We start from the raw sequence: 27,091 nt of genomic DNA on the forward strand, positions 1-27,091 counted from the left end.
CCTTGGCTCCCAGGTGCCTCTCCTCAGAGGGAAGCCACTCCGAGGCCTTAGGAGCCACCACCAGGGGCAGCCCTAGGTGAGCAGGGCTGATATGGTGGAGCTATGTCTTCAGATAAAGGGTTGGGCAATAGAATTGTGGAAAAGGAGGAACGGGGTTCTCCCAGGGGTGCCCAACAGAGTGGAATCCCTCCTCAATGATGACAGTGGACACACCTGGGCCCTGTGCCTTCTGATCTTCTTCTGTTAGATTGACAGCTGTGTTCCCCTTGGCAACAGTGAAATAGAGGGTCACATCCACGTTAGATGATATCTAAAGCGAGGGAGCCACCTTGTAATGGTCTCGGTGCTGAGGTCATGCAGCTTGGTGAGATGGCAGATGTGCGGAGGTGCCCCGTGGCCTGGAGGTAGGGTGACTGTACACCTTCTCATACAAGGAGGGACCCGTTTTTGAGAATGAAAGGAAGTGCTACTAGTAATTACTTTGGGTAATAGGAATGAACTGGGACCATGTGGGTAAAGGAGACACATGGTCAGCCTCGGAGGTCGTGAGCGGCTCGTAGAGGAACTTAGCCCATGGGATTTCCCATGGAAGTATGACCAGGCCACTTCACGAGGGCTTAGTGCACAGGGAGAAAGAGCCCCACCATTTCTGCCTGAAGAGGGGCTGGCCAGCAGGAGGTTGCCGTGAGAAAGGGACTAACGGTTGTTACCCTGCGGGTAGAGGGGCCCTGTCTGGAGGTCCAGTGTGAAGACCCAAACTGGGGTTATCCTAATGCTGCTGTGCATTCTCCTGGGGTTTTACACTTTCCAAAGCTCTTTCACAGGGTCCACAGGATAATCGGGAAACCCCACCCAACCATCCGAAGGGGCCTGGGGCAGATTATCATAGATGGGCCCAAAGCCCTCAGCCTGTGGGGAGTGGATTCGATTCCCAGCATCTGTCTGAGGGAATGTTCCATCCGTGCTACCTAACCAGAAACATGGCTAAGGTCCGAGTTTCTTACAGCGTATTTCTACCCAATTAGTGACCTTCAAGGCAGTGCGGGGAATTAGGAAGGAGAAACCCACTGTGCTGTGGAACAGAGAAGCTTCTCTGGATGGAGAAGGGGAGCTCAAGAGCCTATCTGGATGGAAGGCTAACGGTCCACTCAGGTCCCTGTGTTTCTGTAGTTTTACAGGAGCAGCTGTGCCCAAGGCATGGGGACAGGCTGGATGACAGATGCAGTAGCAACAGGGCCCTCCAAGGAAAGTGACTCACTGCTCCTGGGGTTTCATGGAATGACAGAAAGATGGAGCGAAACTGGCCTTGATACTCACGTCCTCCAACTCCCTTATCTGAAAGATGGAGAACCTGATGTCCATAGTGGGAGGAGGAGGCAACGTGTGCTACTCCACGCCAAGCGTCTAGCTCACATGCATCTCAGGTAGTCTGCAAAACCCTCCGGGATAGGAAATATAATCTGAGGTTAGCTCTGTCATCTAAACGAGTAGGTGGGGAGGTAGGATCCAAACCCAGTTCTCAGGCTGACTCTGAAACCCACACTCTTCTCACCACACAGTGCCCCCTCTCCCCAGGGCTTTGTCAGGAGGAGGTCAAGCCAAGCTGAAAGTATGCTGACCCCCATCTAAGTCTTTTTTAGGTCAACTCTCATTGTAAATATTTTTTCTTTGATTTTGCAACCCACGGCAGTTAGAGACCAGGGCTGCAAAGGGAAGATAAGCTTGCAAGAGAGGAACCTCCCATCTGGCCCTAGTGAACCAAGGGCAGTTTCTGAGTCACTCTCAGGCTGTCAAATGGAATGACCCCATGAGGTGAACACTGAGGCCACTCTGTAGATATGACTGGGGTTCATTTTTCCATGATCTCAGCAGAACCAGATAAGCCAGAAGCAGATCAGGCTTAGAGATGAGGGAGGACATCGTGTCAGTTCCTGAAAACGTATCCTGCTCCAGCAGAGGGATCCAGGTGGGGAGTGGGAAGAGCTGAGTGGGGTGGAGAGGGTAGGTGGAGGGGAGAGGCAGGTGGATGCACTCCTGGACAGGTGTGCTCTTATGTGGTCACCTCCAATCTGCTCTCTCCAGAGATGCTGGCCAATCCACAGAATGAGGGGCCACGGGAACTGTACTCCCAAGAAGGCAGTGAGTCTCACGCGGGGCTGGTGGTCTCTGTAGAGGGAGCCTGGATCCAGCAGGAGGGGCCATTATGTAAGCAGTGACGAGTGCCAGGGACTGTCCTCGAGGCAAGGGTCAACCCGTTAAGAACAAACAGGTTGTTTTGGAAAATCATCTGGCACCCTCCCCCTCAGCCTGCATTCAAGGGGCAGCATTTTCCGTGTCTTTTGCCTTATTTGTTGATCAGCACTTACCACATCCTTGAGAAACAGGTCAACACGCAGGTGGCCCTTTTTATTTTTATTATTTTTATTTTTTTGTATATTTTTTTATTGGAGTTTGATTTGCCAGCATATAGCATAACACCCGGTGCTCATCCTGTCAAGTGCCCCCCTCAGTGCCCATCACCCAGTCACCCCTTTTTACCCACTGGGCCGATGTTTGGAACTCTGATCCGCATAAGGGCAACCTAGCCACCACCGGCCCTTCCTGCCCCAGGGCCTCTGCTGGGCTGATCCCACACCTCCACCCCATCCCCAAATAATGGTCCTATCCTTTTCCACCCATGAGATCCTGCTCACCTTTCAAGACTCCGCTGAAAATGCCTTTTCTGCTGTCTGCTCCCTTTTCCCTACCCTGATTTTTAACCTTTCTGCATTATGAACGTTTCAAACATTCCCCAAACTGGAGAGCAGAGTACGATGGGCACCACCCGTGTGTCACCTGGAATCAAGACTCTACCACACTCACTTCATCTCTCTGTCTTTGTGAATTTTTTATAGCGGCATGTAATTTCACTTCTGCACACTAGATTTTGCTCTCTAAGCAGTATGGGCATTTTCAGACATAATGATATGGTTATGGGTCTAGAAATTACCAACAGTTCCTTTCCTTGCCATCATCCAATACCCGATCCATACTGAGATTCCAATTGTCCCAATTTTTTTTTTTTGCTAACAGTCGATTCTTTTGAATCAAGTCTACCATTTGCTTCGGTGGAGTTTTTGAAGGAATGGGGCCAATTGTTCTGCAGAACTCCCACACGTGGCTTCTGCCTCCTCTTCCCATTTATGCTTGTCTTACAGCCTTTATTATAGGTGCCCTCAATTATGCCACTGCTGCCCTGGCCCTTAGACTCTCCGCAGCACGAGCTTTTTGAGAGCAGGCATGATGTATGCGCTTCATCTCTGTGCCCTCATGCCCAACGTGGTGCTTTGTGCATAATAAGCATGCCATTGATTCTCACACATGTCACCATATCAGAGCGACTTTTCTCTTTGCCACTTAAAACTTCAGTCTTGAGACTTAGAAACCCCCACGCCTGGGAGTGACCGTTGGATCCAGAGAGGTTTGTACCCAGAGCAGAGGGCAGACAGGATTACCTTTACGACTCAGCATGACTCTGCAATTTTGGGATCCAGAATCTGGCAGGTGCTGGACATTGACTTCGTCCTCCAAACTTTGTTCTGGGATTTATCAACATTCTCGTATTTAAATTCCACAAGCTGGTGTGATCTGAGGAGGAAAATTAGGGCATGATTTCTTGCCATCACTTTTTACAGCTTGGCAAGGGACAGAAAGGTTATCCTTCTCTCTCCGTGGGGCTGGGTCATTTTAAGTAAGGTTGCCCAGAGCCGAGGGCCTGGTGCATTTGGGTGATGGCACCTCCTGCCCCTCACCTTGCTTTTTGACCTAATTCCCTGATCTCACAACCTTTGACTTGTTTATTTCTAGAGGGTATAATCTGTACGTCGTATCGAGAGCGAATGAGAAAATAGGGCTTGGATTATGGAATTCAGCTTTATGATTCATTGGTTCAGCAAGCTTTTTTTTCTGAGAGTCTACCATGTGCCAGGCCTTACCTGCCTCGGTTCTGGGAGTCCAAAGGTGACCAAGGCCCATTTTACCAGCTAGGAGTTCACTGTTTAATGGAATAGGTCATTAGTGCCTTGATAGAAAGAAGTCTGGGCCTTATGAAGACAGAGAAGGACAGCCATTATCAGACTGCTGGAATATGGGAGGGCTTGCTGGAGGAGGCAGCTTCTCAGCTGGGCCTTAAAGGATACATAGGAATTTGCTGGAAAAAGAGGAAGGGGAAGAAGAGGGAAGAACATTGCAGATATAGTCCAAGGATACAGAATAACCTAAGGAAAAGGAAGTTGTATTTACTCTGCATCTTTTTTTACCCTGCATTTTCAGAGACACTTATAGTGTCATTCAAACTTTTCAAATGATTTTTAAAAAATAGGCCTTGGGGAGGTTAAATATTGGCCCAAGGGAAGGAAGAAGAATTAGAATTATGGCCACGGATTCTCTGAAAAGCAGCTCAGCTCCTGGCTTTGTTCTGTGCCCACGTAGGACCCATCCCTCTGTGAAGCAACTCCGAAATTCTCATTTGTGCCAATCAGAGGAGGGCTGGGCCCGGTGCAAGGAGTGCCCGGTTCAGGGAGCACGTGGTTGCTGCCTTCTGGAAGGAGCTCAGGCCTCGTTTACACGTGAGAGGAATCACCTACGGCCTCCCCCCAACATCCCCACAGTCCTCTTTGGGACCGGGAACCAAGGACAACAAGCCTTATCTCAGAGAGAATGGAAAAGTTTCTCTTCCTGAAGCCGACACAGACTGTTGCATGTTGGCTTCCTGACAAGCTAGAAATACCAGACTACTGACCAAATAGGATTATTTGATGGTTTATATATTATATGAAAACCACTGTGTTTTATTACATATACATGAAATGATAGTAAATGCAGTCAATCCAGCCACAATCTCAAGGAAGACCAAGATTTTTCTTCTCTTCTCCTCATCAGATGATTAAAAAAAAAAAAAAAATCTCTGGAAACTTAGAAGTGTTTTTCTAGAACAGTTCAATGAGCTTTTTAAAAAACCCCTTGACCCTGAGGTACTTGGCTCTGAAGTGATCACCATGGCAGCAGGCGCTTTGAAGACTCTCTGAGAGGAAGTGAGGGAAGCAACCCAGCACGTACCAGACACTGTTCTAGACACTTCCACACAGTGTGCTCTGTAATTCTCGTTAACAAGCCCTACCTGATATGGTCACTATTAGTCTAATTTTTACCTGTGAGGGAACCAATATTCTGACAGGTTAAATAACTTGCCAGTTTCACAGAATAAGGAGCAAACTAGAATTCCGACCCCGAAGTCTACTCTTCCCTGATCACCATGATTACATGGTGAGGTGATGGCCAAGACTAAGCCCTGGGATCAGACTCTCTGGGTTTGAACCCGGACTCCAGCAGATTGCTCACTCTGGACGAGTTTCTTTGCACCTTTTCCTCAGCATTCCTATTGTGCATGGGAGCATCGTGGTGCCTTCCTCACAGGAAGGATTCAAGGGGTCAGTCCAGGAAAAATCCATTAGAGAAGCCAGACCTGGAAAAACACCTGGTTTTGGAGACAAAGGCTCCAGAAAATAATTAAAAGCTGGAAACGTCTGTGAATGCCGTGATACCACAGGTTGCTGAAGGTGCTTCCTGGGGGATCAAGCAGGGGCAGGCCTCCACCTGCTGAGACGGGCCAAACCAGCCCCAGCGTGGGCAGAACAAGGCTCATGTCAAAGCTGACTTGCCCAGAAATCGAAGGCGAGACGGTAATTTCATCCGCTGGGCTGTGAGGTGACCGTGGACCTGCCGCCCGGGGACGACAGACCAAGGCCCAGAGTCGGGCTGGGCTGAGAGAGCCAGGCAGGACCTGCAGGGCAGGCGGGCAAAGGGCCAGGGAGGTGGCTGGTCAGTACAGCGGGAGTGGGCCAGGCCGAGCAGTGGGGGCACTGCGCACGTGGCAGGGTTTGCTGAGCCACATTTTGAGGGTCAGAGTGGACCCAGGGAGAAACCTTCAGAGACCAGCGAAGCCAAGCAGGAGCAAATGAGGGCAGAGCTGGAAACCAGGCTGGTACTGGGGCGGTTGGGCTTTCCAGCTCTGGCGAGTGAAGATGGGGGTCCTGGAGAGAGAGGGGCTGGTGTGGCAGCAACAATACGACACGTGAAGGGCACCATGCTCGCTCGCTCGGGGGAAGAGGGCAGGCCCACGTCCCACTCAGCCACTTGCTGGATGTGCAGTTTTTTTCGGCCCAGTGAAGTCTGTGGTTTCCCCTCTGTTAATGGGCATCACGCTATCTGCTTTACAGGGCCAAGTGCAGGCGTTACAGAAACAACGCCTGTGCAGGTGCCTGACGACCAGCTCTCTCCCTGCACCCCACTCTCTTCTAGCTAGTCCCTTCCCCTCCCCGAATCTCGTTCATCTCACCTGCAAAATGGGATAAAAATGACCACCTTATCTCATCACGCATGCAAAGGCTCTTGGTACCAAAATTGTTAGAGAACCGCAGTCTGATGCAGAGTGAGTGCTCCCCGAGGGCCGGGGGGCCTAGTGGGGACCTAGGCCCTCCAGGATGCTGTGATGGTGGGGCTGGGAGTGGCAGGGTCTGGCATCCTGCCCAGGGACCCGGCAAGGCCACCTCTTCCTGGAGCTTGATTCCCTGGAAGGCAGTGAGCGCTCTGCGTGCGGGTCCCGCCTAGGTCTCTCGGCTGCCCCTCCGGCCTCCACCACACGGAAACGTGGGCGCCTCCATCGGTGCCGAAGCAGCAGGCTTCCTTCTGCCTGGTGCCACCTGCAGGGAGGGTCCCGGGTTCACTTGGTGTCTTCTCAGGTCTCCCCGCTCCTCGGACACAATGGTTGTTAGACAAGGTAATGGTGATATATGCAGACCCCCTGTCAGTGCGTGAGCCAGGTGGCGTTAATGGCTATCTCAGAGGTGACATTCCATTAGGGGTGATTGGACTTAATTTTAATGGCAGGATGACTTATTGCTTCATCATCCTCTCCCAGGCCTGGAGGTCAGTGGGAAAACTTTCCTCCAGGAATTACACTTCAAAATCCCCATAATGCTGTGCCGGTCTTGGTTAATGTTAAAATACTGAACTGTAAGGGAACGCTTATGCACAGACAGGTGTGTTTGTCAACATGGGCATCTTGGTTCAGTGACCCTGGAGCCAGAGATGGCATTCGGTTGAACGCTGACTCTACCCGCTCCCTGGCTGTGTGGCCTCAGGCAACTTACTTAACCTCTCTGTGCCTCATAGTGTTGGTGTGACAATTCCATGACTGAGTGTGTGGAAAGTGGTTAGAGCAGTGCCCGAAACATGGGACTTGCCATGGAGATGTGGGCTCCTGTTATTAGTCCTTTAGGGAAAGGAATAAAAGAAGCAGTTTGAAACCCCAAGTGAACAGGTAGTCGGGCTAAGGTGAGGGGTTCAAGGAGGAGTAGGGAAGTGGAAACGCAGGTTGGGATTGGTTGTTGATGCATCGGGATGGTGGGCTCACGGATTGATATACCTGAATGATATACCTGCAAGTGGAGAACATCTGGAAGCTTCCCAAGAGGGAAGGTGACGGGAAAGGAGTATTTCTGGAGGCTCTTCACTGACAGTGGGAATGGAACGGAAGAAATATATATGAGATCCATTAGGAAGGAAGCCCCCCGCAGGAGCGTGCAATAATTGGATGTGGGGTTGGCGGGGAGGGTGGGGTCAAGGAGGGGTGTAGGATGACTTTGAGGTGCTGGAGGAGGTGACTCACAGGGAAGTATCCTCACCAGCGCAAGAGGAGCTGGCTTGGCAGGGAGAGGGCGTGCTGGTGTTCGGGTTCCAGGGAGATGGGGCAGCTGGGGAGCGATGTGGGGGCTGGGCATATAGATGGGGGCATCATCTGCAGAGACAGCTCTTGAGGGAGGAGAGAGAGAGGGAAGCATAGAGGATGGAAGGCAAGTGGAGGAAAGGTTTCACTGGGTCGGAAGCTGACAAAGGAGGAGCGGAGTGGGCTCAGGATGGCAGCCTGGAGGGAACCAGCACAGCCCGCAGGAGGGGGTTGGGGGGGTGCTGCCCTGTGTAGCGGGGTGGCTGACAGTGGGCAGAAGGGCGGGATCATCGCTGGGCATCGGTGCAGCTGCCACCCCTGGGAGCTGTGCTGGGATACAGGCACTGACAGGAGGGAAGGCCTCAGGGTACAGGGCAGACCCACAGTGAGATTTAGTTTTTTTTTTTTTTTTTAAGATTTTATTTATTTATTCATGAGAGACACAGAGAGAGAGAGACAGAGACATAAGCAGAGGGAGAAGCAGGCTCCCTGTGGGAAGCCTAATGTGGGGCTTGATCCCAGGATCCCAGGATCATGACCTGAGCTTAAGACAGACAGACATTCAACCACTGAGCCACCCAGGTGTCCCAGTAAGATTTAGTCTTAAGAATTTTTATGAAGTGCCAGAGTGAGAAGCTCTTGTCTTCCCCAGGGAAAGTACCCACATACCTGGTCAGCACCTTGTTCATTGGCTCCCTGGGCTGCCTTCTGGAACGTAGACGAGGAAACAGAGTGCTCAAGAGAAGGCTTGGCCTAGTGGTCATGTAATTTTGAGCAGTCTGGCCCTGGGTTCCCCATCTGTGACAGGGGGTAGGGGCATTTGTACTGATGGTGCCTGGGTCCCTTTCTGCCCCCTCAACCCATGAATTGCCATCGAGTACTTCCTATGCTCCTCCAATCTCTGAGGGCTGAGACCTCCCTGATGCCAGGCCCGAGATGGCACTCACTGGGCCTACAGCCCCGCCTCGTGTGGAGGCCATGTGACCGCTGCCCTCCTAAAAGCCCAGTGTGACAGGAATAACTAAAAATGACATGAAAACATATAGATCGCAGGATATTTATGCAAATATTTAACATGTGAGCTAGCTGTTATCATCCTGTTTGTGCGGTCAAGAAATTCTAGGCTCGGAAACTTGACCAAGTTCACACAGCCAGTTAGTGGCAGAGCTGGAACTGGAACCAGACACTTGTACTCTCGGCTCAAAACTCTTTCCATCACAGCACATTCTTTTAAAATTTAAGTGGAATAAAATTAAAAAAATAAAAAAAGAAGTTTTGATTTGAGTAGTGTGGACAGTTTTGTGTATTTCCTTGAGATGTTTAACAAAAGTGGTTGTGGTCAGATTCGAGGTGGGCTACCCTGCTGGCCATGGGGGCATTGGCTTCTCCAGCAGAAGAACAGCTGCTATTTTTCCCCTTTCTTCCTCTCCGCAGATGGAGAAACTGAGGCGGCTCCAGATCAGCTTTCTATTGCTGCTTCTGGATCTGACACCAGTTTGGACAGTGGCCACGGCAACCTGAGTCTCCCGGGCTGTGGAGGGGTCTATGTTCAGTGAGTGACAGGGCCTTCCTCTAATAGCAGCTTGTGGCTAGAAGTTCTATCCGCATAAGTTCTGGAACCTAAGCCCTACCTTCTTCCCCTGGAAGGGAAGGGTCCCAAGAGGACTCAAAGATTCTCCTTGGCCCTGTAGAGAGTTTGGCACAGCAGCTGCCACTCAGGAGTCCTTTGCTCTGCTGTCCAGGCCTCTGCTGTGCTGTTGAGCTCCTGTCATGCTGGTGAAGGGACCTTGAGATTTGCCACTGCCACACGGAGGTCTCTCCTGCTGTCTTCCTAGTGTTATGTCCTCCACGGTCCCATGCCACCTGATGGGAATAAGGGGCAGCTCCCTCCCCTAAAAGTACCAGCTCCTACTCAGTTACGGAACACAACTAATTCTTAACACTCTTCTCAGGATTACGACCCTGAATTTCACTTATGCCATTTCTTTCAATGTCCCCTGTGCTCCAAGAATTTAGGACAAAGTCCAGAGGGTGTGTGGAAAGACAGCACATACAAAAGCACTCAGCATTGCATCCTAACTTGTCCCTCTCCCTGACAACTGGCCAGTGTCTCTGTATTAAACTCACACACTCCTGCAGGCCCTTGGTGGCGGTGGGGGTGAGGGCGGGCTGGATGCGGCCTGTGCCCTCTCTTTGTGGTGGTGGCGGCTCTACTGCAGAATGGAGCATGCACTGCATTATTCCTGAATGAGTTGCAGTCCCTCTGCCCTCTGCTGAACAGGCTAGGGTGTCTTTTGACACACACTTGATACCCGGTGTGCTGTTACAAAAACAAACCAAAGGGATACGGGAGTAGAGCTGTAGAGAGGTGTTTGGGGAGACAAATGTTGACGGTGGGTCAAACTATTCCTGCTGGTCTGGCTCGCCCATCGCAGTCCTCACACAGCCTCTGAATGACTCCCCACCCTTCCAGAGTTCCACCTCCTGGCAGTCAGGCCCTCAGGAGTCGCCTCCCACACTGAATATTATGGGAATGAACTAGTCTGACCCCTGAAGCTGGGTCATAGAAGACACAGAAGCTTCTCTGCCTTGTTCTCTTGGATAAGTCCCTCTGGGAAGCCAGCTGCCACAAGAGGACACTTGTGGACAGATCCACCAACAGTTCCCCCGTAGTGACGAACTAGGTCTCCTCCCAGCAATGACTTGCCAGCGTGTGACAACGGAGCCGTCTTAGAAGCAGACCCTCCCGTCCTGGTGAAGCGTTCAGAGGACTGTTGCCTCTGCTGACGTTTTAGTGACAATCTGAGGAGAGACCCTTAACCAGAACCAATCAGCTAGGTCACTCCTGGATTTCTGACCCACAGAAATTGTAACTTAAGAAATGCCATTGCTGTGTTAAGCTGCTAAGTTTAGGCTAATTTGTTACACAGCAACGGATAACTCATCCGTGGTATGCACACATGGACTTATGGGCCCGTCTGGACTCTGGCACAGGTTACATTTTCCTGTGTTTTCTTCCAACACCGTTGCCTATCTGCCTCTTTCTCCCTGTGCTGTTTCTGTTGTTGTGCAGGCGGCAGAGCGGCATTTGGTCCCTTGTGTTACTGCTATTTGGGCCACTGAGGAGGAGTCCAGGCTCGGGAGCTCATTTCACAGCGGCGCATGGTGGGGGCTGGAGGGCTTACTCTCAAAGGCCTCAGACTGTGGACAGACAGAATGGAGGGGCCGTGAAGGCAGCCAGCAGGTTGGCAGGAGGACGCACACGATAGCAGATGGGCTTCCAGAGCCCCGGCCTCAGTTCTCCCCACCTCCTCCTTGTGAAGTTTCACTTCCCACGGTGCTTCCACGGGCTGCAGGAGGCCACCTCAGGCACACAGAGAGCCTGGTCTCACGGGTACTTTTCAGGGACCAAGAACTCTGAGTTTCAACCTGGAGAAGATGGGGCTGACATATTTTGTCCACAAGTTAGCAGAGACATCCTCCACTAGAAACCCGACTTGACGGGCGTGGGGGGCCCAGCGCTTGGCACACATCCAGCTAACTGGTGACTGAGGAGCCGCGCTCTCCTAGCCTCTGCCCTGGTCACAGAACACCGCGGAGGGGATGGCACTGTGGGGCCCACACTTACAGAGGGACGTGGGAAAGTTGGAGTGAGTAGGGGTGACTCATGGGGCTGGTGACAAGTGAGGGAGGCTGGTGGAGCTCCGAGGACTCCTACTCTGCAAGGGAGACCCACAGACACACCATAGTCTGGACGTCACCCACGGGCCCTCCCGTGCCCTCTCGCGATGGGCGGGAGGGACTCTGAGAGCCACATGTCCCGAAGAAGGACATCACAGATGCTAGGGACACCACAGCCCTCAGGGAGGGATGAACCGCCGCCCCGGAGTCGCCAGGCCCCAGCCAGATGGCTGAGATGGCGAAGCAGCCGCGGACCTCCCGGGAGGGTGGCCCACACTCCGAGAGGTGGGGCGGCCTCGGGCTGGGAGGAGGAAGGTGCTGCCCTCGGGGGGCAATGGCGCGTTCGCCTCGAATGAGGGTCCTTGGTTCCCTGGCGCTTTGGCAGAGAGCGGGGAAGACGTCGCGGTGCCCACCCCAGCGAGCCCGCCAGCTTCTTTCTGCCGCTGAGCTCGGGAACCAGGCCCGAGTCCTCCCTCCCGTGCGGTTTTTAATTAGGGAAACCGAGTGGCCTGGCCGAGGCCTGGGTGGGGGACGTGGTCGTGGACGTGGACGTGGGCGTGGACGTGAGGGACCGCTCGAGGCTCCCAGCCTGCGGCCCTCTGTCTCCAGGGCGGCCGGCGCCGGGTGGCCAGTGTCCTCGTGTCCCGCAGCCCCGGGTGGGCGGGGGCGAATCTGTCCCCTGGGCTAGCCACGGAGCAAATGCAGCCTCTGCAGCCTGCCCCAGGAGCCCGAGGATGGGGCCTCCCGAGGATGGGGCCTCCCCAGGCTCGTGCCCAGGCCCCCCGGGCTCGTCCACCCGGCAGCGGTCAGGCTGGTGGGAGCTGCAGAAACGGCGTCTCCCCTCTCCCTGCGCCCCCGCACCCCTCAGTGCTTTCCCTTGAAGTTCCAAAGGGGGAAGGAGCACATTCTTTCCTGGGGCAGCTGCTCTACTAATTTCCAGCCTGTTGTGCTCTGAGCTCATAAAGTCAGAGGAATCAAAGGGGGAGCTGCAAGTGCTCAGGCCTGCGGGGACCAGCAATGTCAGAGACGCCAGTTTGCTTTTTCCTTTCCGTGTGCGTCAGATGTGCTGGCTCATCTTGCAGAGCCTTGGCTGGCTCTTGTTCTTCCGCAAAGGAAGGTAAAACAAAGCTGTGGCCGGGGGTCCCTCAGGCGGGGAAAATATTTAAAGCTGGGGGTGACAGGCTGCCATTCCGGGTGCTCCAAGAGAAATGCAGATTCCTGAGCCAAGCTTGAGAGCCGTTGCACATTTGTAATCCGGGCAAAGCTCTCAGCACAACGGGGAAGTCAGGTCAGGTCTGGGTCTAGCTGCAGCACAGAAGGCTGGAGAGGAAATATTCTGGGATCGAGAGCCTTCTCTTTGGCTGGCGGCAGGAACATGCTGTCCATGGTTGAAGTTGCTTTGCCTGGATGCCCCAACTCAGCGGCCCATTTCTTCCCAAAGCAGGCACTGTTCCCCTTGTGGCAAAAATAGCCCCACTGCTGACTTCATCTTCTACAAATGGGCAGGAGTCCATTCACATGGGGCGATCCGTATGGGTCTCGCGGGCACCCCCGCTGCCTGTTCACCCTTGACCTTGCCCCGTCCTCCAAAGTCAGATTTAGAGGTGGGAAAAATACTTGGCAGATGGGAACATGAGAGGCTTAGCGGGAGCCTGAGGAATTGGTAGGGAAAGATTTAATTTAGTTTGCGTTTATATTTGAATGGATAATTCATTTTCTCGCTTCAAAAATCAAAACTGTGAAAAGCTTGTCTTCTAGCCCTGCTCCCATCAACCCAATCCAAGTGAACGCTTAGAGCAATTTCTTGGGCATGTTTATTGTGCCTCTGTGTGTGTGTGTGTGTGTGTGTGTGTGTGTGCGCGCGTGTAGTTTTTTTCTTTTTCTTTCCTGCCTTTACAGAAAAGGAAATGAAAATGGCTCATGAAAGAATGGAGGGATCCTCAGTCTCACTTAAGGAAGGAGAAATGCAAATTGAAACTCCAGCGGAATACCCTGGTGGCAAGGCTGCCGAAAGTTAGCATTCTACACAAACGAGCTTGGAATTTCTTCTCTTTGCTTAATTATATATCTTGGAGACCTTTCAAATCAGTGCCTAAAGAGTGTCTCCATTCATTTTTACAGCTTTATAGTGTCTTATTTATGGACACGCCATAAATTTATTTAACTAGTTTCCTATCGAGGGACCCTTGGGTTGATTCCAATCTTTTGCTACTATGAACAGTGCCAGCCCGGGACATTTCCTGCTTGTGCAGGTATGTCTGTAGGATAAATTCCAGTGAGTAGGATGGTTGGGTCAAAAAGAAGTGTGTTTTTGATATTTACAGGGCTTTCTAGATGCTCTGGATGGGGTTGTACAATATACACAGACTCTGGTAACCGAGGAGGGAACTCTTTCCCCACAGCCTCGCCACATGGACATTTCATTGCAGCTTTTTTTTTTTAAAGGTTTACTTACTTACTTATTTTAGAGAAAGAGCAAGAGAGAGTGAGAGAGCTCACTGAGAGAGGTGAGGGGCAGAGGGAAAGAATCTTTCAAGCCGACTCCCTGCTGAACACGGAGTCCACCTGGGGCTCCACCCTGAGATCATGACCTGAGCCAAAATCAAGAGTTGTCGCTTAACTGACTGAGCCACCCAGGTGCCCCTCATTGCAATTTTAATCTGCATTCTTCTTATAACAGTGAGACAGCATCATTCCACTCATTTAAGAGCCACTTTGCATTTCCTTTTCCATGAACTGCCTCTGCGTATCTTGTGCCCATCTAAGCAAAAATTGTCTTGTTGTCTTGATCTTTTTCCTTAATCATTTCTAGGAACTCTTTTCCTGGCAAGAAAAGATCAGCTCTCTGTGTAAGAGTTGCAAATATTTACCCCACATTGTTGTTTTTTATTTTGCTTATGTTGTGTATGTCTAAGTTTAAAAAATTAGGTGGTAGGATACTGTAATCTTTAAAAAAATTTTTTTCATGGATTCTGGATAAAGGAAAGGCTCTCCGTTCTTTAGGGTTCTATAAGAATTTGCCACGTTTCCTTCTAGTACTTTTATGGTTTCATTTTTTAAAAATCTTTCTCTCTTTCATCCATTTGGAGTTGATGCTGTGTCAAAATAGGAGGTAAGGTATGGTGTGCTTAATTCTTTTTCAGTTGTGTTGATACCATTTACTGGCCTATTGCTCAATGATTAGACATGTCATCTTTGTAATTTACTAAATTTCTGACCAGAACTGGGTCTATTTCTAGTTTGTTCTACTGACTGGACTGTCTGTCCATTAGCTGGTACAGTGCTATTTTCCTTATTGAGACTTTATGGCATGCTTCGACATGGGAGGTGGTTGTTCCTTCTCCTTCCTTTTTTCCTTTTTTGTTCTCTTTTTTCTTTTCCTGTGTATTCTTGATTGCTTAATTTGCCATATGAACTTTAAAATCTGCTTATTTAGTTAAAACAAAGCAGATATTTGCATTGAAATCACATTGTTTATATATTAACATAAGTGACACGATAATGTTAATTATGAAGATATTGACATGATTGTGAATTGACATGGTAATGAATTTTCCTGAACGTAGTGTGTTTCCATTGGTTCTACTCTCCTTTGGCTTTTTAAAAAACTATTTATAATAATAATAATTATTATTATTATTACTATTTTTATTTGACAGAGAGCAAGAGCGAGAAAGAGAGAGCACAAGCAGGTGGAGCAGCAGGCAGAGGGAGAAGCAGACTCCTCTTGGAGCAGGAAGCCTGATGTGGGGCTCCATCCCAGGACCCTGGGACCTGAGCCAAAGGCAGATGCTTAATATACTGAGCCACCCAGATGCCCCTGCATTTTTTTAAAGCAGACTCCACACCCAGCACGGAGCCCAATGCAGGGCTCAAACTCACAACTGTGAGATCAAAACCTAAGCCCAGATCAAGAGTTGGACACTCAACCAACTGAACCCTCCAGGCACCCTTCTTCTTTAGCATTTATTAAAGGTCTTTTTCTGAAACATTTTGCAGAAATTATTAAGTTTTTTGCAGATATTTTGTTGTGTTGCTATTGTAAAAAAAAAGCCAACTCTTGAAGGATATCCAATTTTTCTGTTATTTAGTATGTTAGTTGTATACCAAGCTACATTAATGAACTCATTGTTTGTAGTTTCTTTTTCCAGAAAACCTTTAATTTAAAGAATAACAATGTTATTTGGGAAATTATCCAAAATGGATGTTTTAGCAATCACAAGAAGGCAGCCACAAATGGGTTTGGGGAAAGCCATAATTGGGGTGGGAATGCTAAAGAGTATGTCTCTTGAGACTTACTGAATTCCCTTCAGTAAGGTGGAACTGGGGGAATGAAATCCAATTTCAGAACTCCATTTTAGACCAAGATTTAAAAGATGTAAAAGCAGAACCAGTTACCTGGAAATAAATTTGTGATGAACTCGTATGTGGCGATATTCCTTCAAGCCTCAAAGCACAGAAGGAGAATGCCCAAGGCTGATTGCAGTGAGATGCAAGGTTCTTACCTGCTACAAAACTGGTGACTACAGAAGAACTGCGGGGGCATTGGCCACTGATGCATCCTTAGCTTTCAGAACCACTCACCAGAGCCCATCAGCGGAAGGACCTTAGAACACAGGGGATAGAATAGAGCTCCATCACGCACCTGTTCCCTTGGAGATGGAAGGACAGTGGAATTAACAGGTGGCCTGTGAAATGACCTGGTGAGGGACAGTTACCACCTTACACTCTATCTTGGTTGCGGTCTAGGGCAGGCCCAGCCCCAACACCCTAATGCCTCTGCAGTCTCCCATATAGTTTATCTGGCCAAGGGCTTAGAGATTCATCTGGGACTCTGGAACCTTTTAGGGAACAAAGCTTAGCTGCTTCTTCACTTTCACCCACCGTAAGTAAGAGAAGGGAGAGGAGGGGTGCCTGGGTGTCTCAGCAGTTGAGCATCTGCCTTAGGCTCTGGGTGTGATCCCCAATCCGGGGATTGAGTCCTGCGTCAGGCTTCCTGTGGGGAGCCTGCTTCTCCCTCTGCCTGTGTGTGTGTGTCTCTCTCTGTGTCTCTCATGAATGAACGAATGAATGAATGAATGAATGAATGAATGAATAAATAATCTTGAAAAAAAGAGAGAAGGGAAAGGAGCTGTTAGCAAGTACTTGTGCATAATGCTTGGTGCCATTTGTATGTCATTTTATGTAATCCTCTAAACAAGTCCTCTGAAACCTCTCTGTTCTACTGGTAGGAATGAAGGCTCGGAGGGGCAATCACCGTGCCTAAGGCCATTTGGCTGGTAAGTGACTGATGCTGGGTCCAGGGAGGAGAACAAGAGCGGAGCTCTGGAGTCCCTCTTCCCCTTGCTTTAATGAAAACAGCTCTGCCTTCACCTATGTTGCTCCCATTACATTTTGGTTTGAAGAATGAATTCTACTGTGAAAGAGTCTGTGTTGTCTGGACAGGTCCATTCTGTTTCTCATTATCCCCCATCCTGGGGGTGTTGAATTGGCAGCACCTCCTGACTCCCTGCCCTGCCCCCACCTCACTCCTGCTACTTTTGCTCCTACTGGATCCTAGTGGATCTGAGGGGTCCCACTGAAGGGTGTTATTGGGAATTGAAAGCTCAGAGGAGCTCAAGACTGAGAGAGAGCTAAGGCAGTTGCAAAGGTGATTCTATAACCTGCCCAGCCCAGTCTGGTCCTCCAACCCATTGCCACAACCAGCGCCGTGTTGGAGGGCCCAGCAGTGGAGCAAAGCTGACATTTTCCCCAAGGGGTATAATAGGGAGACATTGTTGTGGGCACTCTCTCCCTTCTTCTTCCACATCACAACCAAAGGGTCCTCCAGCCAGCTGTGTCAGTTACTCAGCAGTGTCTTTGGAAGAACTAGAAACTCAGGAATCACTCAAATCAAGTTGAGGGAATTTTAAAGGTACTTGAGCTCATTGTATACTTTTAGAGTTTGAATTTCCTTTTGCATCTAATAACCAAGGGTCCTTGGTGCTCTGTTATCATCCTACTCAAAGGTGTTTTAGAATACTAGAAATAAAAACATTTTTAATATCCTCCTCCTCATCATCATTATTATCATGATGATACCCCCTTTGGCTTCTAAGCTGGGTTGAATCTAATGTGGATGGGGGAAGCCAGCCCCATTATTCTCACCACCATTACTAATAAAATCATGCTGAATTAAATATTCAGCCTCTATAGGAGAAGCTCAATAGGCTAGGTCCAACACCACCCTTCAGAAAATTCAAATTTTGGAGATAGGGAAAATGGCCATCCAGAGAGGAGCTCATTTATTCTACATTCCTTGCAAAGATAAAGGAAATCTTTAGAAAACACTGTGCTCTGCTCTCTCCAGTGATTGGAAGCAGTTACAGCTTGTGAGGATCTTGTGTCTGGGCAGAATTCCATAGCAGCATGGCAGCATTTTGTGACCAACACCTGGGCTGTGTGTGAGCAAGCAGGTGTGCTCAGAACCAAGCAGCCATGTGTTGCACCCTTATACTCTTGTTGTGGATTAGGGGATGCAAGGACCTTCCATCAAGCTTGATGGGAATAGGCTCAAACTGGTGAGGATTGCAACAAAATAAGCAATGATGTATCATCTGTGGTCCACAGCTGGAGAAGAGTTGTATTCTATTAACAAATACCTAGGGGCAGCTCAGGTGGCTCAGCGGTTTAGCGCCGCCTTCAGCCCAGGGCCTGATCCTGGAGTCCTGGGATCAAGTCGCACATCAGGCTCCCTGCATGGAGACTGCTTCTCCCTCTGCCTGTGTGTCTGCCTTTCTCTCTGTGTCTCTCATAAATAAATAAATAAATAAATAAATAAATAAATAAATAAATAAATAAATAAATCTTTAAAAAAAAAAACCCAACCCAAACACCTAGTCATTGGTGCAAGCATTTTACAAATACTAATTTATTTTTAATCCTCATACCAATTATTGTTCTCACTTTATTATTCCTATTTTCACATAAGAAAATGAGGCACAGAGAGGTTAAATAACCAGAACAAGATCACACAGCCAGTCTATTGGAGAGCTGGAATGGTGTCCAGGCCATTTGGATCTAGAGTCTAGGATGTACTTACTATTCATGAAACATCTCTCAGGTGCCCTGGGCTTGGCAGTGGAGATGAGAATCCAATCCAGCATGGCTCTTCCTTTCTAGTAACTTACAGTCAATGAGGGCTTAGGTTTTATTATTTTATTTTTATTTTTAAATATTTTATTTATCCGAGAGAGAGAGAAAGAGAGAGAGAGAGGCAGAGACACAGGAGAGGGAGAAGCAGGCTCCATGCAGGGAGCCCGATGTGGGACTCAATCCCCGGACTCCAGGATCACGCCCTGGGCTGAAGGCAGGTGCCAAACCACTGAGCCACCCAGGAATCCCAAGGGCTTATGTTTTAAAAGAAGTCTTGCCCTATAAGGTTCTATACCTCATCTCCTACACTTCATTCCTCTGTACAGCTACATCAACCTCACTCAGCTACAGGGATTACAAACAAATACTACAGGGATGTAGTGGCTAATTTTATGTATGAGCCAGGGTAGGCTATGGTACCCCAGTACTAGTTTAGATGTCACTGTGAAGATATTTTTTAGGTATAAATAACATTTAAGTCAGTGATTTTGAAGAAAACAGATTACCCATCATAATGTTGGGGGGCCTCATCTAATCAGTTGAAGGCCTTAGGAGGAAAACCTGAGGCTCCCAAGGAAGAAGGACTTCTGCCTCCAGGCTTGAGACTGCAAAAGTAACTCTTCCCTGGGTCTTCAGCTTGTCAGTCCGCCCTGCAGGTTTCAGATTTGCCTGCAATTGTGTGAGCCCCCTCCCTAAAATAAATCACTTTCTTTATGCACATGCCCTGTTGGTCTATTCCTCTGGAGAACCCTGCCGAATGCAAGGGGGAAAAGTTGTATTTCTGAGCCTCGGTAATGAAATTCTTCAGTGGCAAATGAGTTCTGTAAACAGGTGGCCAGAACATAAACAAAGGTGTTTGAGAACAGTAGAATCTTCTGTAGGATTTCTGTAATGCAGATACCTCTTATGTGATCCTCATGGCATGTGAGAAAGGAGTTGAATCTGAGAATTCAGAAATTCTGACCCTGGTCCTGGGCTCGGATCTCTACATGCTCATGGTTGGTAAGTTGGAAAGGATAAGGTCCCTCCTTCCAGCAGGAAGGCTCATCCATCCTACCGCATGCCACCACTTCCAGTGTATAATACAAAACACTTACGTCATGCCAGGAGTTGGGCTGGAAATTTGCACGTGATGATTCTTGCAACAGCTCTGAATGGTAGGCATAGCATTTCTAATTTGCTATTCACAGAGAAACATTTTCTGAAGTGTCATGGCCAGGAGTTGGCACTTACCCATTTCATCTGCGGAGATGGTGCCCTCATCTGCAGGGATGGTGAGGGCGTCCTATCCCAGTCCTCTGGTGAGACACAGAAAAGGCTGCTATGGGAATGGTGTAAGGACTGGTGGACAAGCAAGGACACAAGGGAGTAGCTGAAAGTACTTCCAGGGACAGGAGAGCCTCTGACGGGCTCTGCTGGTATCTGAGAGTGCCCTGTGAGAGGAGCCTACAAATGGCCTTGGCTATAATTTACCCACCCCAATTAGCTACAACAACAGCCTTTACAAGCAAATCAAAGGGGAAAAATAGCTTTTCCAAACTGGGGACAGTTGCCTCAGTGCCACATTATGGTGATAAGCACTTGGACCTTATTCCAGGCGAGAGTCAAATGAAACCCAAAGTTTTCCTCTGAACAAGGCTGCTCCATGAAACAGATTTGTCACTCAGCGAGTCTGGCTGTCTCTCTAGGCCCCTTGCTAAACCTCAGGGATACCTTCACAGAAAGCTTGAAGCTTTGCCAATTCAAAACACAGCATTTCCTTCTGCTCAAGCCTTGGCCAGGAAAAGTCAGGTAGGGACCCATATTTTAAGCAAGTCTGCTATGTGTGAATGCACGCTCCCAGAGTTCGTTTGAGAGGAACATGTTAAACAGGAGCATTGGAATGGACCAGTTATTCCCAGCTGCACCTCTGCTGTGTTAATGGTAGAATCAGGGTGTGGGACTGCCTTGAGGATACTCACCTGGCAGTGAGCAACACCTGGGCTGTGTGTGGGCAAGCAGGCAACCCCCCATGCTGTTTCTTTGGGAAAAATGCACTCCAAGTATCTTTGTTGGTTGGTAGGTTGACTGGCCAATGAACCGATGGATTCATTCATTTATTAAGTCAGTCATTGCCTGCTATACACCAGGAAGTCACCACGGATGCCAAGACTGTTCTCTTGATCTGAACAGCAACAGTGAGGGGGGTGCCTGGGTGGGAGGGAGGGGACAGTGCTACAAGATACTCAGGGAGGACTGTGCTTCAGCCAGGCATTTCTACATGTTGTCTCAGGAGTCAAGAAACAAAGGGCAAAGGGCAGAAGTGATTCCTTATTCACATGTCACTTGACACATACAGGTCATCCAAAAATCAAGTCTTTGCAAGTCTGAGAAAAGTTGGGCTTCCCTGACTCGGTTGGATGAACCAATGAACTTCTTTTTTTTTTTTTTTTTTTAAAATTTTTTTTTATTTATTTATGATAGTCCCAGAGAGAGAGAGAGGCAGAGACACAGGCAGAGGGAGAAGCAGGCTCCATGCACCGGGAGCCCGATGTGGGATTCGATCCCGGGTCTCCAGGATCGCGCCCTGGGCCAAAGGCAGGCACCAAACCACTGTGCCACCCAGGGATCCCCCAATGAACTTCTTGATGGCTGGGCTGGGTCTTAGATATTCTGGTTTCCTTAGATACCTCACATAGAGCAAGGACCAATCCGGTCAATCAATACACATTTGATAAAGTCAAACCAAGTTCTGCTGTCCTGAAGCCTGCTTTTGTTTGTTAGGCTTTAAGTGGTTAAGCATGTCTTGATTTGGTTGGAGTCTCGGCTCTCACTGGGGTTTTGTGATTGAATGTGTATTTTAGGGATATACTCTCCAGGGAATGGAGAATTTTCTAAAGCACAAATAGTATGTGGGTGTTCTTTACATAATGGCTCAATCCCAGTATCCCACCTTGGCTTAGAGAAGTCTAAGGTGCTGGAGAGGAAGGCCAATCATGGCTTTTGGGAAATTCTTGTGTGGGAAAATGTAGGATTTCAAATAAGATGTCTGCTTAAGTTGTAATGTTGACAGGAGTGTGGGTGACAATAAAGAGAATGCTAATCACTGAATGTTCTCTTCCAACCACCTCTGCTATCCATGGTGGCCATGCATTCATCTCTGCTTCAGCAGAACTTACGGGGTTGATGACACTTTGCAATTCTAGAAGGATCTTGTCAAGAAATCTCATCATAAACATAATTCATTTTGGCCAAGGAAGCTAGGGCTGTGAGCACCCTTATGTTGGATTCACTCTGTTCTAATTATTTTGTCAAAGAGACTTCTCTTGCTTCCATTTTCAGATGCCTCTGTCTTTGTCAAATCCTAGCGATCAAACTTGAACCACAGGCTCAGGTGTGGGATTCAGAGCTGGGGAAAGAGGGAACAGGCAGGATTCTACATACTCATAGTTGCTTTGTGAAGGCAAGGGCACTTACTTTTGTTGGTCATTATAGTAAAAATGCTGTTAGCTAGTTAGTGTTCATGGAGCATGCGTGATGCCCGACATGGTGCTAAGCACTTTTCATGCATTATCTCACATGCTTCTCCAGCACTCAACAAGACACTGTTTTCCTCCCACTTTTACAGATGGAGGAAACTGAAGTTTCAACGTAGCATGTCCAAGGCCCTGTCTTGGATCAGGGTCCCAGAAGTGGACCTTCAGATGAGGATTTGTGGGCAGGTGACATGTTGGACAAGTGATTCCTGGAGAAACTCGTTTGGAGGGGGTGGGGTGAGCCAGACTGGGAGGCCAGTGAAGTTAGGGGAGCATCTCAGGTAATTCCCTGGGCGAGTGGCTTCTGTGAGGTCCCACAGGCCAGCCTGGCTTCATGGGTGTGCATCCTGTGCCTGCAGGCTCCATGCTCAGAAGAGCCCCATGCTCAGAAGGGCCCTTGATGCTCTGCTGTTGCTGTCTTGAAATTCTTAATAACTTTGGAAAAAAGGACCTGCATTTTCATTTTGCATTTGGCTCTGCAAGGGGAAAGTGGATGCCCCCTTCATGGATGCCCTCACTGGGGGCAAGGGGATGGGGGGTTTATACTTCTTCCATTGCGTATACTTGATCATTGGGTGAGGCCTGCATCTTAACCATTCCCACATTTTTCTAGTTCTTTATATATGCAAGTAAAGCTGTCTAATGGCAGGCAGGCAATACTCTGCCTCTTGCATTGGCATGCATTTTCAGATAATGAGTCCTAAGAGCAGGGACTGCCCATTTAAAAAAAACAAACAAACTATCATTCCTCTTACAGGCCCATGGACTGTAATGCAAGAGGCACATTCAATAAATATACTAAATATAAATAAGGAATCAATGTGAGGGTGAACTTGCTATTTGATCTGTACTACGAGCAATGTTCTGGAAGTGTTCAAATATCTCCTGTATACCTGTACCGTGTTCTGAAAAAATGTCCTCTGTGCACTGTGCATCAGATCTTTAAAAGATATTGACTTGGAAACTTTGGCTGCTTGTTCTGAGCTATGCTTTAGTCCTTGGTTTGCTGTCCTCACAGCAGGACCTGTAGGGGAGAAGGGGGTTAGACAGAGACCCTTCTAGACTGTACCTCCAGTAAAATCTTCCTTCCTCCTTCCCTTTGTCTTCATTGTCTTAATGGCCCATTGTACCCAGTCATGTTCTCTTTCTCTTCCTCTTAGCATTTTTGCTGTGTGTTCACCTTGTATTTTAATCAGGTCCGATTCACTGGACTAGCAAAGGTGGTGTGCTCATCCTGATGAAAGGACCCATCCGTGTGATTCATCAGGGCCATCGGGCTAGAAATCAACAAGCAAACCACTGCCAAACCTTCGACTTCCTTGCATGGGAAACCAGCAGGGACAGGTTCTCTCTTTTTTATTTCCACAAAATGTACATCCCCAAAGCATACAGAGAAGCACATGCTGGATCATAGTGTCGTTGTTTACTCAAGATGCCTGCAAAGGCTGAAAGAGGAAGGAGTGGACATTTGGCCATCAAAGCCAACTGGAGGAATTTTTAAAGGAAGAGGCGGCTTAAAAATCTAGGCGGAAGCTGTGGTGAGAAGGCCATTCTTTGTGTCTTCAGGCAAGTCCCGATCTTAGGCATCTCTGTTTAAACTCTTATGTGTGAACATCCCCACCTCCCCCCATAGCTTGTCCTGGGAGGGAAAGAAACCTGTCAAGAGAGCCATTCCTCAGAAGGAATGAGAAGGAAGGAGAAACACAGATGTGTGTGGACTCTGGGATGCTTGGGTGCGGCCAGTTGGGAGCCTTCCTTCTGGACTCATCCCTCCCATCCACCCCCACAAAGATTCCATCTGGGAGGGAGTGTCTTGGACCAGCAAAGAGTTAAATTTTTGTGAAAGGCTTCCAAAGGGCCCTCTGCACTCCCCCCTTCCAGTGGGAGGACAGCTGGCTGAAGATCAGCATTTATATCCAATTAGGTTCTTTACCAGTGCTTGGTAGTTTCATATCCTAGAAAATTTTCACTTTCTGCCTCCACAAGGACTGTCGTAAGCCATTCCCCAAAAAACTATCTCCAGATGAAAAACTATAGACATGGCCCCCAGGACCCAGTATAGACTTGCAGCCATCATTCTCTCTCTGTCTCCGTGTCTGTCTGCATGTGTGTGTCTCTCTCCCATCTACCACTTCACCGTGGCTCACCATCGTTCTCCATCCCACCCACATAACCTCAGAAACTACAGAAGAAGAGTTTCCATTTTAATTCTGACATTACGAGGCTATCTATTTTGTGACTCTGAATTGTTAGTCCAAAAATGGTACTTTCTATTAGAGGTTTGATACTTTTTTTTTTTTTTTTTGGTCTAAGGGAACAAGATGGCTGAATATACAAAGCATGTGGTTTAATTAACTCTGCATTTCTTCAGAAGTCAGGGTAATAGTGAAAACCTATTTTAATGGAGAGAGCCCACTATCATTTGAGGCTTTAAACTTGAGCCTTTGAAAAAATAATGAATCAGGTAGCTTCATACCAGTATTGCTACATTTTCCTGCCTTTTAAAGCACTTTCTGATATTACCAGAATCTTCTGATAATGAAAGAATTAAATAATGAGATTCATCATGACAATTTTTAAAGCAGCCTTTCCTCGTCATTACCTATTACAATCTGAAGGAGCAGAGGAGAGACTTCCTCTAGATTGTTTTGATTAGGATTACTGTGTCTGATTGGACTAATATCTAGACTTCACCAGTGAGGCTGTGGAGTGCTTCTATGGATGTGTTCGAGAAAGATATATTTCTTTCCACCGCCATAGGCTCTATCCCTCTATCCACTCTTTTTTGTTCAGCTCCTGGGTGCATTGTGCAAGTCACCAGGCTTAACAGGTGTTTGCTTATTGGTGATTTATCATACTCTTTTCTGATGCCATCACTGACAGAGCTTGGTTTCCCCTTTTGTCCCCATGTACAAAGGACTTAAATGCTTGCAATTGAAAAACTGTCAAATCTATTTGCATAAATCCTTTTTTTTTTCTGTCTTTCAAACTACAAGACTTAGATTTTCTCTCATGATGTTTGCTTTGTTTTAATGAACTTGACCACACATTGGATAGGATGTTTCCTGCTTGCTTCTGAGTGCAATCCTGTATGCAGTCTTCAGGGCCTGCATACAGGAGCAGCTGTATAATTTGTAGGGTCCAGTGGAAACTAGAACTGCAGGAGTCCTTCCCTCTTTGATATGAGGAATTTCAAGCTGGTGACAGCAGAACATTGGGCCACCAATGGGGACTCTGCAACTGTACAGATCACACTCCCATGAAGTCTGTCATTCCTACAGAGGAACTTTTTATGACTAACCCTAAGCGTGATCTATGACTTAGCCTGACTTTGTTCCTTTGCTATTTTTAGCTTGTAAATGGGGTAAGATCATCCTGTATCTCTCAGTGCTTTGAAAAGATTCCACCGACTACTGGCTTCTATTGGCACTACTGAAAAGTCTACTGTCAAAGTCTACCCCCACCCTTGGTTTCACCCTTTGGCACACTTTTTCCTTACAATGTGTCTGGTTTTGTGTATCTTATTTCAAGTCAATTTTGCTTCCTCGGTCTGATTTTCATCCTAGAGAGTTTTCAGCCCCTATCTTTAAAATATTGCCTCTTGTTCCAGTCTTTCCAGAGCTCCTGTGTGATGCACATTAGAGCTTCTTGTTTATCTTCCGTGTCTTTAACTTCTCTTTCACTTTGAAAATCACTTTGTCTTTTTGTGCTGTCCTCCAGGTGATCTCCTTCCAAACCATTTTCTGGGTCACAGGTCTCTCTTTAGCTGTCTAATCTTATTGTAAAACCCACTCATTAGATTTCTGTTTTTAATGATATACATTTCATTTCTAGAACTTATATTTGGTCCTTTTTCAAATAGGCCTTGTCTTTTTTTTTTTTTTAGCAGAGTCTGATTATTTGCTCATAATTTTGATTCTCCCTTTCACATTTTTAAATTATCTTAACCAAAATTTTTAGCCCCTTCTGATAGTTTAATTATCCAATGTTTTTGATATGACCCATGCCGTCTACTGTGTCTGTTGACTCTGATTCTTTGTGCTCATGTCCCTTGAAGCATTTTGTAGTTTTTGATTGTGAGCTTCTATTTCCAAGAACATTCATGATGGGAATCTTGAGTGGCCAGGGTTAAGGATCTGTCACCACAGAGAAACTTCTCATTTGCTGCATCAAGTGCCCCTGTGGTATTACTAGATTGGGACTGTTTTCATGTTAATTAATTGGCTGAGAGTTCTCAGACCATACAGGTGTGTCAGTTTAAACCCCAGGGCTGTGTGCAGTGTGGCCTGAGGTTATGAAACTCAAGGTGACTTTTTTTTTCCCTGCCAGAGCTCCCACTGCACCAGCAGCCAAAGTGTCAGCACCTGCTCCGGTGCTCAGCCTGCTAGTTGCCCTCAGGGATTTCCTTTACTGATCTCAGCTGTGCTTTTAAACCATGTTTGTTATTTTTGTACAGCATATCTAGGTATTTTGTGGCCGGAGGTTTTTCAGATTCTCCTCCATGATAATGCCACAAATGGTAGTTTCTGTCATTCTGAATGTCATTCTGAATTTCTGAGCCCAGAAAAAGCTTTCTCACTATGATTACATATTTTGAGATCTCCCTAGTTGTTAGAGATGGATAGTGGTAAGGGTTGCACAATAGGGTGAATGTACCTAATGTCACCAAAAAAAATGGCTAAGTTGGCCAGGAACCCTGGCCAAACTCATGGCAATTCTGCTGCACTAACCAGAAGATTCCCTTATTTTCATATGCAGCTTTTAATTTAGATGAGGTTTTGGTTTTGTTCTGCAGAGAAAACAGCTAATGTACGCTTTGCTAAAAATGACTAGAGTGCACAAATGGTTGGATTTATTTAGTACCAAAATGTGACATGTTTCAAAAAAAAAAAAGAATCTTAGGAATTTGAGGACACTGGGAGGGTTGCTCAGCATTGAAAAGCGAACCGAGGAAAAAGGTATTTTGGTTTCCCTGTGCCATGCATGCTCTCTGGTT

At 47.9% G+C, this 27,091-nt stretch overlaps 2 long non-coding RNA genes across 7 annotated transcripts in view; one reads left to right on the forward strand and one right to left on the reverse strand.

Moving 5' to 3' along the window:
- Window positions 1–1,542: 1,542 nt before the first annotated feature.
- On the reverse strand, window positions 1,543–16,483 carry LOC144312109 (uncharacterized). Its single transcript, XR_013377549.1, has 4 exons — window positions 15,952–16,483; window positions 3,975–6,740; window positions 3,495–3,627; window positions 1,543–2,229 (listed from the first exon to the last, which is right to left on the reverse strand). It is a non-coding gene; the product is annotated as an uncharacterized LOC144312109 (long non-coding RNA).
- The window catches only part of LOC144312107 (uncharacterized), a 38,229-nt gene continuing 27,227 nt past the window's right edge, over window positions 16,090–27,091 (forward strand). For 2 of the 6 annotated variants that reach the window (XR_013377545.1, XR_013377544.1), the window contains exons 1-2: window positions 16,090–16,331; window positions 16,678–16,725. This is a non-coding gene — a long non-coding RNA (uncharacterized LOC144312107). The remainder of the gene's footprint in view (window positions 16,332–16,677; window positions 16,726–27,091) is intronic. The other 4 variants (XR_013377542.1, XR_013377543.1, XR_013377546.1 and 1 more) reach the window with 3 other exon arrangements.

The sequence above is a fragment of the Canis aureus genome, chromosome 4 (assembly GCF_053574225.1).
Source record: "Canis aureus isolate CA01 chromosome 4, VMU_Caureus_v.1.0, whole genome shotgun sequence".
Taxonomy (NCBI): Eukaryota; Metazoa; Chordata; class Mammalia; order Carnivora; family Canidae; genus Canis; species Canis aureus.